The sequence below is a fragment of the Musca autumnalis genome, unplaced genomic scaffold (assembly GCF_047663935.1).
Source record: "Musca autumnalis isolate F117 unplaced genomic scaffold, ASM4766393v1 scaffold_5, whole genome shotgun sequence".
NCBI lineage: Eukaryota > Metazoa > Arthropoda > Insecta > Diptera > Muscidae > Musca > Musca autumnalis.
In genome coordinates this window covers 89,566,034-89,572,033 of record NW_027412088.1, presented here as the reverse complement: position 1 = coordinate 89,572,033, position 6,000 = coordinate 89,566,034, and positions in this window count along the sequence as shown.

Below are 6,000 nucleotides of genomic sequence, written 5' to 3'. Positions count from 1 at the left end.
ATACCCTACACCACACCGTCGTAAGAGGTATTAATAACATAATAATTTGCTAAAAAATCGACGTTAAATGGCCAACAGTCTTAATTTAGGACACTTTAAAGTTTTTTTTGATGATATTTTCCAACTTTAATTGTAAATTTTTCGACTTTTATGACGATTTTCGCCCAAAAACTGTTTGCATATTTTGCATATTTTGCACATTTTTTGCATATTTTGCATATTTTTTGCATAATTTTTGCATATATTTTGCATATTTTTTGCATATTTTTGATATGACCCCAAATATCGAAATATTGACCCTCAAAACGTCTAGATCCAAAATTTGAGTCCAATCGGATGAGAAATAAAAAACATGCAAAAATCCGATGTCTAATAATAATATACATATCTATATATATAAAAGAGTAGTGAGGTGAGTGACTGACTGACTGATTCATCAGCGCCCAGACGAAACCGCTAAAGCTAGAAAGTTGAAATTTTGGGTGTAGGTTGCTGTTGGTGTGAAGGGGTGAGATAAGGCTGGGTTTTTGGAAATTCGACCTAGAAGCGTACGAAAAGTACTAAAAGGTACTAAATATGGTACCCTTTGTATTAGGCAAACGGTAAGAGCTAGAATTCTGAAATTTGGAATGAGGGTAACTGATGGAGAGCTAGAAAGATGTACCAAAGGGTTTTTGGAAATTCGAACTACAAGGGTACGAAAAGTACTAAATGGTACTAAATTTAGTACAATTTGGATTTGTGTGAACGGATAGAGCTGGAATCCTGAAATTTGAAATTAGGTTAACTTGTGGAGAGTAACAAAGAAAGGTTTTTGGAAATTCGAACTATAAGTGCACGAATAGTACTAAATGATACTAAATTTAGTACAATTTGGATTTGGGTGAACGGATAGAGCTGGAATACAGGCATTTGGAATGAGGGTCACTGATGAAGAGTAAGAATGAAAGGTTTATGGAAATTCGAACTGTAAGGGTACGAAAAGTACTAAATGGTACTAAATTTAGTACAATTTTGATTTGGGTGAACGGATTGAGCTGGAATACAGACATTTGAAATGAGGTTCACTGATGAAGAGTAACAATGAAAGGTTTTTGTAGATTCGAACTATAAAGGTACGAAAAGTAATAAATGGTACTAAATTTAGTACAATTTGGATTTGGGTGAACGGATTGAGCTGGAATCCTGAAATTTGGAATGAGGATCACTGATGAAGAGTAAAAATGAAAGGTTTTTGGAAATTCGAATTACAAGGGTACGAAAAGTACTAAATGGTACTAAATTTAGTAAAATTTTTATTTGGGTGAACGGATTGAGCTGGAATACAGACATTTGGAACGAGGGTCACTGATGAAGAGTAACAATGAAAGGTTTTTGGAAATTCGAACTATAAGGGTACGAAAAGTACTAAATGGTACTAAATTTAGTACAATTTGGATTTGGGTGAACGGATTGAGCTGGAATCCTGAAATTTGGAATGAGGATCACTGATGAAGAGTAAAAATGAAAGGTTTTTGGAATTCGAACTATTAGTGTACGAAAAGTAATAAATGGTAGTCAATTTAGTACAATTTGGGTTTGGGTGAACGGATAGAGCTGGAATCCTGAAATTTAGAATGAAGGTAACTGATGAAGAGTAAAAAAGAAAGGTTTTTGGAAATTCGAATTACAAGGGTACGAAAAGTACTAAATGGTACTAAATTTAGTAAAATTTTTATTTGGGTGAACGGATTGAGCTGGAATACAGACATTTGGAACGAGGGTCACTGATGAAGAGTAACAATGAAAGGTTTTTGGAAATTCGAACTATAAGGGTACGAAAAGTACTAAATGGTACTAAATTTAGTACAATTTGGATTTGGGTGAACGGATTGAGCTGGAATCCTGAAATTTGGAATGAGGATCACTGATGAAGAGTAAAAATGAAAGGTTTTTGGAATTCGAACTATTAGTGTACGAAAAGTAATAAATGGTAGTCAATTTAGTACAATTTGGGTTTGGGTGAACGGATAGAGCTGGAATCCTGAAATTTGAAATTAGGGTAACTTGTGGAGAGTAACAAAGAAAGGTTTTTGGATATTCGAACTATAAGTGCACGAATAGTACTAAATGGTACTAAATTTAGTACAATTTGGATTTGGGTGAACAGATAGAGCTGGAATACAGGCATTTGGAATGAGGGTCACTGATGAAGAGTAAGAATGAAAGGTTTTTGGAAATTCGAACTGTAAGGGTACGAAAAGTACTAAATGGTACTAAATTTAGTACAATTTTGATTTGGGTGAACGGATTGAGCTGGAATACAGACATTTGGAATGAGGGTCACTGATGAAGAGTAACAATGAAAGGTTTTTGTAGATTCGAACTATAGGAAGGTCACTGATGGAGAGTAAAAAAGAAAGGTTTTTGGAAATTCGAACCATAAGTGCACGCAAAGTATTAAATGGTACTGAATTTAGTACAATTCGGATTTGGGTGAACGGATAGAGCTGGAATCCTGAAATTTGGATTTGGATCACCGATGAAGAGTAAAAATGAAAGATTTTTGGAATTCGAACTATAAGTATACGAAAAGTAATAAATGGTACTAAATTTAGTACAATTTGGGTTTGGGTGAACGAACAGAGCTGGAATCCTGAAATTTGGAATGAAGGTCACTGATGAAGAGTAAAAAAGAAACGTTTTTGGAAATTCGAATTACAAGTGTACGAAAAGTACTAAATGGTACTAAATTTAGTACAATTTTGATTTGGGTGAACAGATTGATACCAAAACCATTTTAAATAGTTAAGGTACTAAATCTGGTGTTGGGTGTAGGATCAAAGCTGGGATTATATAATTTAAAAATATGCTATTTGTACAAAAAATACGAAATGGAAAAATATTTGTTACGAAGATCGCTCTAAAGTTTGAGACAAAGTTCTGAGTTTGAAAAATTGTACTGAATATTGTCCCATTGAATTGATGTTAACGCCAAGGAGTTTCTAAATAATGTACTGAAATTAAGTAGTCAAACGTGAAGTATCTTTTCAAAAAATGTTTTTTGTCTGACCGCTTTGGTATGTAAATTTGAAAACGTGGTTCAATGCGACATTTTTGTTAACTAGAAGGTATTTACCCCCTGATATTAAAAAATCCTTAATTGAAATGCCTTCAAAAAATTTGCCGTTATATACGGTTGACATACCGGTGCACATTAAGTACAATTTTTTGTAAAGAAGTTTTCTAACCTTTCATGCCACAAATTACGAATTGCGGTTGGAAAATGTGCAGAAGATCTTCAAAATACTCTAAACCTTCAAAATATCTCTTCTAATAAACGTGGATTGAAGTGGAGATTTTTTAAATTAAGCTTCTATATCCTCTGAGTTTTCAAGGTCCAAATTTAAAGAAAATTGGACAATATATATTTGATCTTCTTTAAAAATACACTAAGTCGAGAGGTACCGTTATATGGGTATATACGAAAACGTGGCCGAAAATTTAACGGACCTATTCGGGTTCTGGGCGAAACCGCTAAAGCTAGAACCTTGAATTGTGAATGTGCGTGATTGTTGTTGTGAAGGGGTGAGATAAAGTTTAGTGTTTGGAAATTCGTACTGCTGTGTTAGTGAAGGGGTAAAACAAGGAGTCAAATCTGAAATTTGCAATATGATACGTAGTTTTGGAAATTCGAAATAAAAAATATAGTAGCTGTGTAGGGATGCGATACGGCATTTTTTTTTTAAATTCTGACTACAATCGAAAAAATATTGGTAATAAAAATAGGTCTTAGTACAACAGAATATCCAGTATTCACCATTCCAGTATTAAATATTGTTTATATATATTTCGTTTCCTTTCCGCATACGAAGTAGCGGGCATTTGCTAGTTAAATTAATAAAAAAGTATCATTCGACTTTGCCGACAGATATATCCTCAGCCCTGTTATATAACACCGTCCGACATCCAAAATTACACTCGAACCGGGCTATATACGTTTGAAACTATAGGGAAAATGGAGTAAAATGGTTTTTAAGATTGTCCGTTTTCTCATCCTGTTGACATTTTAAAGGACATTTAAATTTCAAAGGACAAAGTTTAAAAAAAAACATATTTAAATAATTGTACTCATCTCACAATGCTGTTGTTGGTGTCATATTAAAGAGGAGAATATTGGCTTTATATAATAATTTTCATTTATAGCATTGGAGAATAACAAGGATAACAAAAATGTTCTTGAAAAGTTAAATACTAAAAACTCCTTTGAAAACATACTGCAATTTTTTTTTTTTTCAAAAAAATATATGTTAATGTCCTTTATGTAGACCATAATATTTCCCGGAAAATTTACCTTGACGATTTTGACCTTGAAGATGAATTTTGGTGGATTTTATGTGTTCAGAATTAGTTCTTTAAGACGAGAGCTACAACTTTGCCTCCGAGAACAAATTAAAATTCTTAGCGGTTACGAAAATATGTGCCTGGCAAAATGATACCCTTTGACAACAAGGCCTCAAACTTTTGGGGGCCCATCACCGCGAAAGTGGAAGCGATGGGGAAAAACTTTCATCTACGGACAAATCGAATGTATTAGGGTCTTTTCAGAATTTTGTGGCCTTTTTTTGGACATTTGAGCATGCCGACAAAAATGTGGATTAGAACTTAAGTTCAATAGTGTTGCGGAGTAGGTACTTAAAGGAATGGACCGACTTGGTCCATTATAGCAGTGGATCTTATTTTGGGAGTCATATCTTTTCGATAGATATCGCGCCCACTAGTAATTTCAGTGGGTCATCGTATAAATTTGGATCATGGGCTTGTCCACGAAAAACATAATATCACTGTAAACAGGACGAACAGCATCCGTATTCATTTCCAAGGATCTTCGAACAGACCTTAAACTGCACTTAAACAAAAATGTTAAACTTTTGTGGTGGAGGTACCCTAAGAAGAGGACCGATATGGACCATTTTAGAAGTTAAACTAAATTTGGACAAAATATTAGGAGATCTAAAGTTTGGACCAAATCGGTTGCCCCTTTCAACAGATATAGTGCATACCGTATTAGTGACATTTTTTAGATATTGGGGGAAAGTATCGGAAGTTGTGGAGCGGTATTGCCCATCTTCGAACAGAAACTAAGTTTGAACAAACTATTACGAAGGCCAAATTTTGGACCAAATCGGTTCATCCGTTCGAGAGTTATCGTGCGCATAAACAAGACCAAGCGGTAAACAAGACCACAAGAAGTACAGTATAGTCTCGATAATCCGGACACTCGTTAATCCGGACAACGCGGTAATCCGGACACTAGAATTTTTTACATTGTAGACTCGGTAATCCAGACATCTCACATTTTTCGTACCTCGATAATCCGGACATCAATATTTTTTCCTATCTTGAGCATTAGATTCTTATTTATTTCATTGACGTTTTCGTTCTTAGCAATTACAACTGATGTATAAAGATGAAAAAATAAGTTTTTCGAAGTGTTCGGTCCACATATCGCCTTTCTGGCTAGCCATTGTTGACTCAGTTATATAGTCAATATGGAATTAACAATTTGAATCTGTCGAATGATGTTTCTACCCTTCAATAATCGACAGCTGACTATGATAAAAATCAGTATTTTAAACCTAGTGTCGGGTAGCCAAATCGATGTTTGGTGTTCCTTTCCTCTACAGTAATTAGTTCGTTAGGCTCCGATTAGTGAGAAAGTCCCTTGGAACTGTACCTAGAAATTTTTAAAACATTTAAAGCGTTGGGATCACAGAAATATATCGTTAATTACCGAAATTATAAGCAATTTAAGTTTATCGATTTTTCGGCAACTCAAAAGAGTGGTTTGGAGAATCGTACTTCTTGTATGGATTTAGATATGCCAATAAATTACTTGAAATATATGACTCCTTTTAGTTTCATTCTTTGATATACAAAATCTCCGGCAACTACGGATTGTTGTATTGTATTCTTGTAATTACACTGTGCAACACGAAAATTATTAACCATATTCTGACA